Source organism: Phalangium opilio, unplaced genomic scaffold (assembly GCF_054372755.1).
Source record: "Phalangium opilio isolate 3A_F unplaced genomic scaffold, DU_Popi_V2 ptg000088l_1, whole genome shotgun sequence".
In the NCBI taxonomy this organism is placed as follows: Eukaryota; Metazoa; Arthropoda; class Arachnida; order Opiliones; family Phalangiidae; genus Phalangium; species Phalangium opilio.
This window is the reverse complement of record NW_028324193.1, coordinates 1,766,152-1,779,492: the sequence shown is the minus strand read 5'-3', so window position 1 is coordinate 1,779,492 and position 13,341 is coordinate 1,766,152. Positions and strand designations below refer to the sequence as shown.

Sequence of the window (13,341 nt, the reverse complement as noted above, 5' to 3'; positions counted from 1 at the left end):
GGTGTTAGCATGATAAGTTATAGATACGCCAAAGCAAATAATCTGTATATTCCCGAAACATATGATACAGCTAAACCAAATAGCTATATTATGTACCTTGATGTACATAATTTTTATGGGCAAACCATGGGAATGCCATTACCTTTATCTAATTTTCAATGGGTTTCACACCATGATCTGCTACACTATACCGAGTCTCATATTTGAAACTGCCCAGATGATTCCCCTTGTGGGTTTATTTTAGAGGTGGATTTGGAACATCCTGAAGACTTACATGAGGACCATAACGATTATCCGCTAGCACCAGTCTATTAAAATTAGGGAACACATGTTTTCAGTCTTTTATAATGGAATGATGTAAAAATTAGATATTAAAATCAAAGACACTCTTCCCAAAACTAACACCGAATTTATACGATAGAGAGAAATACGTTATCCATTATCGAAACTTGAAATATTTTGTTTCTAAGGAAATGAAACTCTCAGCTGTCCATCGTATTATAACATTTAGACAAGAAGCCTGCCTTTGACCCTATATTGATTTTAATACCGAGAAACTTGCAAGTTTGAATTCTCAAAAAATCTTTTTATACTATTAAATAACAGCGCGTACGGAAAGAAAATGGAACATCTCCGCAACCGAATTGACTTCCATCTAGTTAACACCCCAAAAATGGCAGTAAAGAAAGCATCCTCTCCTGCCTTCGAAAAGTACACTATTTTTCATAATGATCTTAAAGCCGCGTTTTCATCAAAGCTAGAAAATCACTTCTCGCTAAGCGAGAAGCTTGGAGCGGGTTGTTTCCGCGAGTTTCAAATCCCGCGCCAGAAATGCTAGAAGCTTTCTTGCGCGTGATATCCCCCTGGGGTGTTTTCATCGAAGCGAGAAAGTGGCGTCATCTGGCGCGATTCCGCGAATGTCCAAATAATTATTGCATTAAAATGGCGGTCAGTAGAAGAAAGCTGCTTTTAAGGAAAAAATTAATTTTAAATTGGCTCTATTTAAAAAACTCGGCTATTAAATCAACTCGATATTCGAAGAAACGGTGGTGGGTTCATACCTTCAATTTTCAAACAATAGAAACTGTTCAACTTACTTGTCATGTTGTTGTCTGTGACTACTTCTTCCCTTAATGTTTCATTAATTTCCCTATTTCTATATTCTTTTAATTTGCGGTTCCACAACCCATCCCTAATTCTAATCCTGTTAATAATTTGCTCCCTTTTAGCAAATTCATAATTTTTATTTCTTTCCCTTTCCTGTTTTAACTTTTCTTTAAGTTCTTTCTTCGAGGTTTTGCCATCCATTTTTAAAAACCGAAATGTTGACCCGTTGAAACTGCCGCCTTTCTCTCAAAAGGAATTTAACCCCACTGCTCTCTGATTCGTGGTTCCATATCACGTGACCGCTACATCTCGCTTCTCGCTAAGCGGGACGCTAGAAAATATCTGTCTCTGACAGATCGGAGCTAGCGTCATTTTCTCGCTCTAGTTTTGCGTTTTCTGGCGTCTAGCGAGGGGTTCCCGCGGCAATGAAAACACCTTTGCTAGAAGCCAGACAAAGTTCTAGCAAACTCTTCTCGCTCTAGCGCGAATTTGTCTCGCTTCTAGCTTTGATGAAAACGGGGCTTTACTTCTTTACTTTCAATTGGCGTTTCACGCGGGTTAGGCAGAACGTGTGCCTGCAATTTAGCGTTTCTGGATCCGAGATAAATTCCTGGCAAATTACGCAGATGAAAGATTCCTTCACTTTTTCCATAAATACCTGAACAATAAGGGTGGAACTTGTATTCAATCATATGGATGCATTATTTTTTTTTCTTCTTCTTCTACTTTTAATTGTAATTGTCGCTTAAGACAACTTTGACAAAAAGTGTTGCCACATGTTAGACTTACCGAATCGGTCACAAAATTATGCCATACGTATACCTTACCATCGTGGGAAAAGTTTTAATCATACAGTGGATACACAGTACCTCCTACATTTTTTTCGAACCAAATCCAAAGATTTAACTCAGTATTCCTAAAGTATTTGCCCAATAAGTCATTAACTAATAAATGCAATATTGAAAGAGACATAAGTCAGAAAATCTTTCAAGAAAATGATCTCATTCCGATATAAATTATTCAAAGCTTTGTAAAGCTAAGAATTTGTATCAGAGTGAAATATCTGAACAGTATTAAACCAGTTCCTAATTCTAAAGAATGTGATGACAACATTAGGAAAAAGGCCAAAAAAGATGAAAAAATTACAAAATAACAAGATAAACTGTTTTGTTATGAAGATGTTTATGACGAATCTCATTTTAACTTCGTTATAAGTTCCTATTTTATAATTATTTTGAGAAAAATATGATTTTGAAGTTTTAAAGTGTGTTCTAAATTTATATTGCAACCGAAGAAAAAAATATTTAGCTTATCATTAAAAATCCCACAATAAAATAACCCGTAAACAAGGTTTTTTTATTGTTCGTAAAGCGCCGCCGTTCGGAGGGCTCGTGATGACGTCACCCGTCACTGGGAAACGAGAGAGGAAAAATTTCGACAAACGAGTTTCGCGATTCAGCCACCCTTGCCACGGAGTAGTATTACAGGGGACTTCGGTTTACGTAATACAACAGCCAGCGCCGTCACCGGCTAAAAATTTCAGGTTGGGCCACGGAAGGGCCAATGAAAATGAACTTTATTTGCGTGTGCGGCTAGAGCCTTTAGACCATTTTCCATAAAAATTGAGAATTCGGTGGTAAATTACGACGGTAATTACCTTTTCATATTTTACCCGAGAAAATCATAAATTAGAGTTATGCAAGTAAATTACCATGGTAATTTACCGATTTAGAACCCTAGTTTTTCTATTAAACCTATGTGAAAGTGTGACTACAGAGTCCAGATGGTAGAATTGCACTTTAAGATACCCTATCAACTAACTCTGTTCTCTGATTAACTAGACGAAGGGGTGTTCATAAAAAATACTGAAAAAATTCCTAGCCTGCCACAAGTATTTTTAATAAATTTTTGAAAATTTTAAATTTCATGTACTTACCACTATTGACGCTAAAGGCATTTTGCACTCATTATTGCAGTAAAAGTAGGGGGCACTTAACAAATTGAAGGACTCGCGACGGTAGTATAACTATGAAATATTAAAGACCTACTAAAACAATTCATTTCTGAAAGACAATAGAAAAAATATTTTGAAAGAGGGGTCAAATTCTTGGTGGAAGACACAAAGTATTTAGGAAAGGTGTCGTTTATTGCTTAAAGTAACGATATGTAATCAACAATATTTGGGAAAAGGTGTCAACCTAACTTATAACCTCTTAATTTTATGTAACATTTAATTATTTTGCAAAAGTTCAATGTACATTGAAAACTGAAATAGTAGAGAGTGTGTCCGAGTCGGGACCACCTCTGATAGAGCAAAACTAAAGTTGCATAGACTTTTGAACGCTTCTCAGACCATTCTTGAGCGCGGCGTGCAATATCTGTAGCTGTTTACCCTCTTAATTTTATGTAACATTTAAATATTTTGCAAAAGTTCAATGTTCATTGAAAACTGAAGTAGTTGAGAATGTGTCCGAGTCGTTACCACCTCTGATAGAACAAAACTAAAGTTGCATAGATTTTCGTAGGCTTCTTAGACCATTCTTGAGTGCAACTTGCAATATATGTATCTGTAGCTGTATACCCTTTTAAGTTTAAGTAACATTTAAATAATTTGCAAAAGTTCAATGTTTATTGAAAACTGAAATAGTTGAGAATGTGTCCGAGTCGGGACCACCTCTGATAGAACAAAACCAAAGTTGCATAGATTTTCGAAGGCTTCTTGGACCATTCTTGAGGGCGACGTGCAATATTGGATACCCTCTTAATTTTATATAACATTCAAATACTTTCTAAAAGTACAATGTACATTGAAAACTGAAATAGTAAAGAGTTTGTCCGATTCGTTACCACATCTGGGGCCGTATTCTGCAGGAAAAGTATGCTCCTCCCCCGGACTTAAGCTCGCTGATTGGTCGGTCAGGATCGAACTTAGGGCTTTTCATTGGCGGTGGCGGTTTTGGGGCAAATCTCACTTAAGACTTGTGATAGGTTGAAATTTTCGAGCAGACGACATTGACACGTGTCAAAATATACACCAAATTCAAAGTAGTAATTTTAGAACTCGGCAAACCGTTCAGCAGCATGAATCGGTTAATTGACCGGTTTTTTTGCTTTCTTTTTTCACCGGAACTTAGCAGACTACACTTCGTCGTTGCTAATGGCGGTAATGGCAGGTAATGGATTATATTGTTCTTGGTGTTGTTGACTTTAGAAAGAAAGACAACTAAATTATTGTTTTAAATACTGTTAGTTTACAAAATATAAGGGTTTGCGTTGTTATAATTTAAAAAATATGCCTTTGTTTTGTGGGAAAATAAAGTCGAACTCTGCCCGAAGTCGAAAAGGATTAACACCGAGGCTTATGACGAAGAAACTCCTCTGTAGACTGTAGTAAGTAGTAAAGAAAGATTTTATTATTTCTGTTATTGACTTATTGTTTGGTTCTGTAAGATAAGTTTCAAGCAACAGAGGCACGCTAGTAAATGATTGGAACATGAAATGAGGCACCATCCCATAGCGAAGGTATTTCGTCATTCATTGGCCATGACCAAGATAATTGTGTTTTGATACAAATATGATTGCCTAATCCTTATGGGTCATGAAAGCCTGATTCGTTATACTTATAATATATTCCATGACTGTCACAGCCATCTTCCCTGGCACTTGGCATCATGAACTGTACCTATTTTATAATCAAAGCACCAACAGCGAAAGAAATACTTCTACCTTTTATTAAGCAACTATTGCATTAATGTTCAACTGGTAAATAATGTTGCACACATGTCTAACAAATAGAAATATTCATATTTATATATTATAGATTTGTGGTTATGACGTGTTTGACATGAACTCGAATGGGAACTATTTTTGACCTCTATAGTAGGAATTTCTCTTCATTTTCTTCTGTTACCGACAGGTTTATTTTAGCAAATTAAAGATGGCAATATAGGGACAATGTACTTTAATAACTTCATTCACTGTCAAAACACCACACAGCAGAGGAAGGATAACTGGATAAAACATCAGGGAACACAGATAGGTTAATGATGTCAATGAGGAAGATTGTTGGTTGGAAGAGATCAAGAAGATATTGAGCATCTTGAAAGGCGATATATGATAGAAGACTGCTTCGACAATGGAGAGCGGTAAAACTGGAGGCCGAACCAGTTACGTCCATGAACTCGTAAAATGTACCTTTATTCCCAGTTTTGAACTTGACATTTGTCAGTATGCCGTAAATTGTTAGCTATCTTATACTCGAATTCGGATATTCTCCAGCAATATATGTAAATATGTAGTTGGTAAATGTCCAGCTTTTATGGAACTGTTGGAGAAATAATAATGAAACACAAGAATATGTTGACTCCCTATTTCCTACCCATTCAAATGTTGCAGTTTTATTGTCTTAATTCATTTTTGCGTGGCGACTGCCAATACTTTCAATTGGACGATATACTGACGGAGAATCCCAGACACTCCGTACTAACGTATTCCTTACACTACGCCAGATGCCTCGCGTTAAAGGAGTCATTTTTCTTTCGGTCTGTACGGTTATGGAATAATCTTCCCGTATGTCTTAGGGAAATAGCAAACGACCTTTCTCTACGCGTATTTAAGACTAATATCTCGAAATTTTTCTTGGACACTTGGCTCTCTAAAAATTATTAAACTGCCTTTATTTTTGTATACTTGATATTTATTGTTTTCTATATTTGTATTGTACGTCCGGGTAACCACCGTAAATAGGCTCTTCTGCCTCTATGGTTGCCAGTAACTTTGGGTGCGAAATAAATAATAATAATAATAATTTAATAAATACATAGGGGTGCTCAAACATTAAAGACGGATCACTTAGATAAAAAAAATAGCCAATGTGAGATAGAATCACCAATAGGCTTACTAGTTCCTATAGTGGCACATTTTTTAATTGTGATTTAACAATAAAGGGGTAGTAGCGAATAAATCAATAACTAAAGTTTAAATTGAAACACGTACGTTTTTAGAATAGAATATGCAAAATGAAGGTCATTTTAAATATTTTGTTTCAGTAATGCTTCGTGACTTGTTGAAATGTGCAATTGAAAACTACAAATATGGGGAATCTTCTTTTAAAACTGCAACAAAGATGATCAATAAAAGCCTTTCTTCCATATATAGGATTTTAGGTTCGATACATGATTTCCATTGGTCCTATATTAATACAATCTTATAATGATAATACATAAACAACAATGCTCAAGAACATATGCACATGAATGCCAGTTCCTTCATCCAAATACCATTCCAACAGACTCATACATTTGCCTACATCAGATAATAATACCATAGATGTGCATTTAGTGGCCGTCTAATAAAATGGTCTTATAGACATTGAAAATAAGAAACTAATTTACATCGAGAATCCTATGTGATAAAGTCAAAATAAACTCAAGTTTTATTTAAATAATGTTGCTATACTGTTTTTAGTAACAGTTCATCATTCAGTCTCGACATTGGTTCCTCTCCATTACTTATTTTCCTATAATTGATTCTTTATTACCATAATAATAATTAGTTAAGTTTGATTTGTTTATCTAATCCAAACCTTTAAAGAGCTCACCTCTTATTTGTATAGGCGCAAATCACATACTCGTTGGTAGTTTATACTTGCAACAACTATGCCAGCCTTCTCTTTAAAGGGATACCTTAGAGTAAAGCATGCTCAACTAATAAAAGTGTTAATACCTTAATATGCAAGTTGATTACAACACTTCAATTTTGGCAGATATCCTTAGAGGAAGTGCCCACCCTAGATAATTTTCCATTGCCATTGCCAGTGTCAATGATAGAAATGTCATTACCACAAATCTATAATAAAGGAAAAGCATATGAATATTTCTATTTGTTAGACATGTGTGCAACATTATTTACCAGTTGAACATTAATGCAATAGTTGCTTAATAAAAGGTAGAAGTATTTCTTTCGCTGTTGGTGCTTTGATTATAAAATAGGTACAGTTCATGATGCCAAGTGCCAGGGAAGATGGCTGTGACAGTCATGGAATATATATTATAAGTATAACGAATCAGGCTTTCATGACCCATAAGGATTAGGCAATCATATTTGTATCAAAACACAATTATCTTGGTCATGGCCAATGAATGACGAAATACCTTCGCTATGGGATGGTGCCTCATTTCATGTTCCAATCATTTACTAGCGTGCCTCTGTTGCTTGAAACTTATCTTACAGAACCAAACAATAAGTCAATAACAGAAATAATAAAATCTTTCTTTACTACTTACTACAGTCTACAGAGGAGTTTCTTCGTCATAAGCCTCGGTGTTAATCCTTTTCGACTTCGGGCAGAGTTCGACTTTATTTTCCCACAAAACAAAGGCATATTTTTTAAATTATAACAACGCAAACCCTTATATTTTGTAAACTAACAGTATTTAAAACAATAATTTAGTTGTCTTTCTTTCTAAAGTCAACAACACCAAGAACAATATAATCCATTACCTGCCATTACCGCCATTAGCAACGACGAAGTGTAGTCTGCTAAGTTCCGGTGAAAAAAGAAAGCAAAAAAACCGGTCACTTAACCGATTCATGCTGCTGAACGGTTTGCCGAGTTCTAAAATTACTACTTTGAATTTGGTGTATATTTTGACACGTGTCAATGTCGTCTGCTCGAAAATTTCCACCTATCACAAGTCTTAAGTGAGATTTGCCCCAAAACCGCCACCGCCAATGAAAAGCCCTAAGTTCGATCCTGACCGACCAATCAGCGAGCTTAAGTCCGGGGGAGGAGCATACTTTTTCTGCAGAATACGGCCCCTGATAGAACAAAACTATAGTTGCATAGATTTTCGAAGGCTTCTTGGACCATTCTTGAGCGCGACGTGCAATATATGTGTCTGTAACTGTATACGCTCTTAAATTTAAATAACATTTAAATATATTGCAAAAGCTCAATCCACATTGAAAACTGAAATAGTTTAGAATGTGTCCGAGTCGGGACCACCTCTGATAGAACAAAACTACAGTTGCATAGATTTTCGAAGGCTTCTTGGACCATTCTTGAGCGCGAAGTGCAATATTGCATACCCTCTTAATTTTATATAACATGTAACCGTAAAATTTAAAACTTGGAAAGGGGGCCTAATTTCACGGCTCACAAAGATAATTAAATTAAATTAGACCATTTAGAAGTCCCCAGGTTAACCGTTTAAAGGACTTATTGTCCATGACTAGTAATATTTACCAGGTAGTCCATTGTAGTAAGAATAACGCAGTCGAAAATAGAAATAATACTTGGAAACTTTATTACAAAAAAACGCGTCTGAACTTGCTTGTAAACTATTACATGAGAAGACTACAATTTGTCTCTCCTCTCCGCGCCTTTTTATGGCGGTTATAAAAAACAATATCATATCGAGGCGCCACCCCGGGAAAATTTACAAAAAACTATTTTATATTTTTTTTTATTAGACGCTTACGGCGTCGAAAAGATCAACCATGGAGCAGACGATATAGGAGGGGTGGCTTCTTCGTTACATCCTCCCCCCTAAGAAAAGTCGTCTGCGTTAGGGGGAGTCGGACTCGTGGGAGTTTTACGGCTCCGGGGACCTCCTTTTGGCTGCGGTCGCAATGTTCTTTTTATCCCGGTTACGGCGACGGACTTTGTAAGCCTCGCTCCTCTTGGGCCTTGGCTTGAAACAATTTTTTTCGTGATGACGGCCTACTTGATATCGGCGGCATAGGGTGAACCGTTCATCCGGCACCATGTTCGCTGGTGCGGTCGCCGGCTTCACCGAGGCGCTCGTAGGCAAAGGCGTCGCTGATGCGTTACCTCCACGACCACTGTCTTGGGAGATGGTTTCCCTTATCTCGGTGATCGGGGTTTCCGCCCGATGGGAGGGGCGTAGTAGGAGGAGTCCCAGCCCCTAACACGTCCTCGACCTCTTGGGAGAAATGACGCTGAGTCGGGCACGGTTCCCCTGGCCCGTTCTCGTCCGGGAGGAAATGAAGATTCCATAGCTGGAGCAGAGGTGTCAAATACGGGTGATACCCGACCGAAGTCCGAGGGCCGGCAAGGGCGAGTCGGAACATCGGCGGCGGCCTGTGGGGCGGCTGTCGCAGCCGCCTCGGACTGAGGCGTCCAGTGCAGTGCCGCTTCGGCCCGGGCGACCGCTTCTAAATGCTCTCCCGCATTTACCTGCCAAGCTCACTTCGCTTGTTCTCGGGGTTCCGTTTGGACCTCGGCCTCGGATGTGTTCATCACCTCGGATATGAATCCTCTGGGAGGGGCGTCTAAAGCGCGTGCGATGCACGGCGCGAACAGCAAACCTTCGCATCGAAGGCAGAGGCAGATCAGGCCCCTGAGCCGGCGTAACACATCTAGGTCCAGGATGAGTATTGGCCGCTCCTCCTGGATCACGAGGGGTGAGATGGCAGCGGAGGTGACGTCACCCACGCGGGAAACCCTTAGTTCGGGAGACTGGGTGAAGAGGAGATCGGCGGGGGCAAATGACCAACGTTGACGGAAAGCGTGGATCTGCCAATATAGCAGGCGGATCCCTTGACGTCGCCGTAGCAGCCGCAGTGCCCCGTGCGAGACCATGGAGAATGGCGCCGACAGCAGAACGGTCGCGGGAACTTGGCTTGAGTGGTACGGGGCATCGTTGGTTTCGATGACTAACACAAAGGTACCCATCGGTCCCTGGAAGACGTATAAAGTTAGTTGTTTTCTTTCCGAACAGTCTCCCATGGTTCTCGCGAGATAGCTTGAAAAGTTAAAATCACACGAAGTCACATCAGTGATTGCATGCACGCGTAAATATTGTACTACGTCTGCGCGAGACCGAAGAGTTTCATGCGGATATGTTGCTGGAGGGTGATAATAAATGTCCATGTTAGGACCTCCAGGCTTTGGATTCTTCCTCGGCACTATCTCACGTTTCCATCCTTTACGAAAAGGATTGACAAATCTCATCGGATTTATGGGAACAGGGTTGGACAATTCGTCCAACCCTGTTCCCATACTCAGAGGAAGAACTGGAATCGTCGGGGTGAGATAGAGGAGAGGGTAGAGGGAGAGACTTCTCCCTCGAGCTCCTATCAGGAGAGGAAGGAGAAAGGCCTGGCGGCATCCGATTCACTCGGAAAACCGCTGGAGGATCTGAGAATAAGGCTAATGCGTCTGGCTCAGGTAGATCTGGTACTTCTTCCGAGGGGACAAAAGAGAATCCATCATCATCATTGGATGAAGATGAGGTTTGATTGCTCCTCGTTTCTTCTCCAGACGACTCGGTCTGCGCTTCTTGGTCTCTCAACAGTCTTTGTCTTCGTTCTCGTCGAGTCTCACGACGTTCGTCCCCAGTACTGACTCCAGCGCCCTGAAGTATAGGTTTGGACTGTGACGTTGTAGAACTTGAAGATAAACGGCTCGAAGTTGAGGATGACTGGCTTCCGTCCGGTTGGCAGACATTTTTGTTTGACCAATACAGCTTTAAATGAGCGATATTCTCGATTCCTTTCTTTTCTCCAGTCTCTGGGTCTTCCAACTGATATCGCAATCGGTCTATCTTCTTTGCGATTTTGTAGGGACCAACCCATTTGGGACATAACTTAGCGGCGACATCACGTGCCGCTTTAGACAAGGGATGCGTCTCCTTCAAGACAAGTACACCAACGGAAAATTCAATCCCTTCCCGCCTTTGATCGTAGTAGCGTTTCTGGTGTGCTTGCGCTTTCTTGGCAAGTTCTTTAGACAAAACAAGTTGCTTCGCTAAAGCTGAGAGCGATGCGGACCTTTCTACAAAGTCCGCTACTGGCATACCCACGTCCAAGTCCCAGGGAAATCTCGGTTCCTTACTCATGTTCAGGTAGAAAGGAGTTCTTCCTGTGGTGGTATGTGTAGTCGAGTTGATGGCGAACTGGATAAATAGTAAGTTCTCGTCCCATCTTCGGTGATCTCGACCAACGAACATCGAAATGATTTCGCCCAGAACTCTGTTTGTGCGCTCCACGATGTTACTCTGAGGATGATACGGAGTGATGTATCGTGGTTTGACTTTGAACATCTTGAGAATGTCCTTCCAAAGTTGAGAAACGAATTGTGTCCCGTTGTCGCTTACGATGGCTTTCGGCCATCCGTAGCGAACTATCATTGAGACTAGTTTCTTCGCACACGTTCTGGCGGTGATGTTCTTCATCGGGTATAGTTCGACAAATTTGGTGGCATAGTCCGTGAAAACCAGGAGGTATTTGTGATGGTGTCGGCTTCATGGTAGAGGTCCCATTATGTCCACTCCCAGCAAATCAAATGGCTCAGTAATGGCCGTAGGCTGCATGAGACCTGGACGTTTTCTATTGCGGGCCTTGTGCATTTGACACAAAGAACATCCGCGGACGTACTGAGTAACGTCCTGCCTTAACGATGGCCATCAGTATCTGGTCCGTACTTTGTCGAAGGTACGATCCCGACCTCGATGTCCAGATAGAGGGTGGTCGTGAATTAAGCGGATGGCATCCCGCCGGAACCGCTGTGGCAAATAGATTTTCGCTGGTTGTCTACCATAGGCTCTTCGATACAAGACATCGTTCTTCATCTCGTAGTATCGATGTCCTTGAGGATTGTCTCCGGATAACTGGACTATGATGTCATTGGTGGCTTGTTCATCTTGTTGGGCTTTTCGTACTTCTAGTGTGAAAGAATGGTACAATGCGTGATTGGCGGGAGAAGCTAATCCGCTACTGGTTGAGGACGAAGTCGACGTCATTGAAGAGGATTCCGCTGGACTGGAATCTTCTGACGAGGACGGTGAAGTCATGTCTTCCAAAGACATGGCTAATAGAGAGACAGGCGCTCTGGAAAAAGCGTCCGCAACCATGTTTTCAACTCCCTTCTTGTGTATGATCTTGAAGTCATACGTCTGGCTTTGGTAACTCCGACTTTGGTGGCTCGGGCTTTGGTAAAACAGGTTTCGCTGTCTCTGGCTTCGATGGCTCCGGCTTCGGTGGCTCGGGCTTTGGTAAAACAGGTTTCGGTGTCTCTGGCTTCGATGGCTTTGGCTTTGGTAACTCCGGCTTTGGTGGCTCGGGCTTTGGTAAAACAGGTTTCGGTGTCTCTGGCTTCGATGGCTCCGGCTTCGGCTTTGGTAACTCCGGCTTCGGTGGCTCGGGCTTTGGTAAAACAGGTTTCGGTGTCTCTGGCTTCGATGGCTTTGGCTTTGGTAACTCCGGCTTTGGCTTTGGTAACTCCGGCTTTGGTGGCTCGGGCTTTGGTAAAACAGGTTTCGGTGGCTCTAGCTTTGATGGCTCAGGCTTCGGATATGTTGGATAGTAGGATTTCAGTGGGGTTTGTTTTGGAATAGTTATTTTGGGTGGTGGTGGAGGGGTTATTTTGGGTGGCTGTGGCTGCACAAGTACTACGGGCTTAGTTGGAGCAATAGGTATCGGAAGAAAGGGGGTAGTTCGCGGTAAAATGGGTATAGATGGCGGTAGAGGCTTATATTCCGGTTGAGGTTTTTTTCTTAGCGGCGGAACTTCGTGGCTAGTTTTACGCTTAGGAGCTGCCTTAGGAACATACTTGTAATACTTTTAAACTGTCTCCAACATTTTCAATTTCGATTTCAACATAATTGTTAGTGTAATTTAAAGTTATATTTTTAGCATGCTTTGATACAGGTAGTTTGGATATGTAGGGGACGTCTTCGAAATTATTTTGCTTAAACTCGAATAAGGTGGCTAAAGGGGAACCATCTGGTATTCTAAATCGTATGTTTTCAACGCCTAAAACTTTTAGATATACGGGAAAGTTTGCATCTAACTGATTATTTACACGCGCTCCGTCTATATATTTATTGACTAATTTAAAAGCTAATTTGTTTTTTAAATACGGATGGCTGTAAATATCATCATTTAACATATCAATAATACTTTTAGGAAGCTCGTACTCGTAAGACTTAACATAGCGTTCGACTGGTAACTCTAATTTATGGTATTCAATAGGCTCTCGAACAGCCGGATAGTTGTCACGATTCGAGTCACTTGTAACCTGAATTTCAAACTTGTTAAATTCTTCGCTTATATTCACCCAGTGATTTGGAAATATGATTTCCGCTAAGCCGACTTCAAAATCACTACTCAAATTTAACGGTTGATGCAAATAATTTTTAAAACTTGACTGGGTATTGTTTGGATATATATCTAGACACGTATTGGACGCTAAAGTTAAAAAAAGTCGTC

The 13,341-nt window shown here is 40.5% G+C and overlaps 2 long non-coding RNA genes across 6 annotated transcripts; one reads left to right on the top strand and one right to left on the bottom strand.

The window, feature by feature from the left end:
• The first annotated feature begins 4,015 nt into the window (after positions 1 to 4,015).
• LOC149649018 (uncharacterized) lies at positions 4,016 to 5,243 on the top strand. Of its 3 annotated transcripts, none has more exons than XR_016371653.1 (6): positions 4,016 to 4,152; positions 4,242 to 4,497; positions 4,558 to 4,629; positions 4,755 to 4,869; positions 4,928 to 4,986; positions 5,104 to 5,243. It is a non-coding gene; the product is annotated as an uncharacterized LOC149649018 (long non-coding RNA). The 3 variants fall into 3 exon arrangements; XR_016371652.1 differs by having other exon boundaries at positions 4,928 to 5,023; XR_016371651.1 differs by having other exon boundaries at positions 4,928 to 5,243.
• Positions 5,244 to 5,785: 542 nt separating this feature from the next.
• Positions 5,786 to 7,780, bottom strand: LOC149649017 (uncharacterized). Of its 3 annotated transcripts, none has more exons than XR_016371650.1 (6): positions 7,737 to 7,780; positions 7,392 to 7,647; positions 7,260 to 7,331; positions 7,018 to 7,132; positions 6,501 to 6,954; positions 5,786 to 6,411 (listed from the first exon to the last, which is right to left on the bottom strand). It is a non-coding gene; the product is annotated as an uncharacterized LOC149649017 (long non-coding RNA). The 3 variants fall into 3 exon arrangements; XR_016371649.1 differs by having other exon boundaries at positions 5,786 to 6,637; positions 6,707 to 6,954; XR_016371648.1 differs by having other exon boundaries at positions 5,786 to 6,954.
• Positions 7,781 to 13,341: the final 5,561 nt, after the last annotated feature.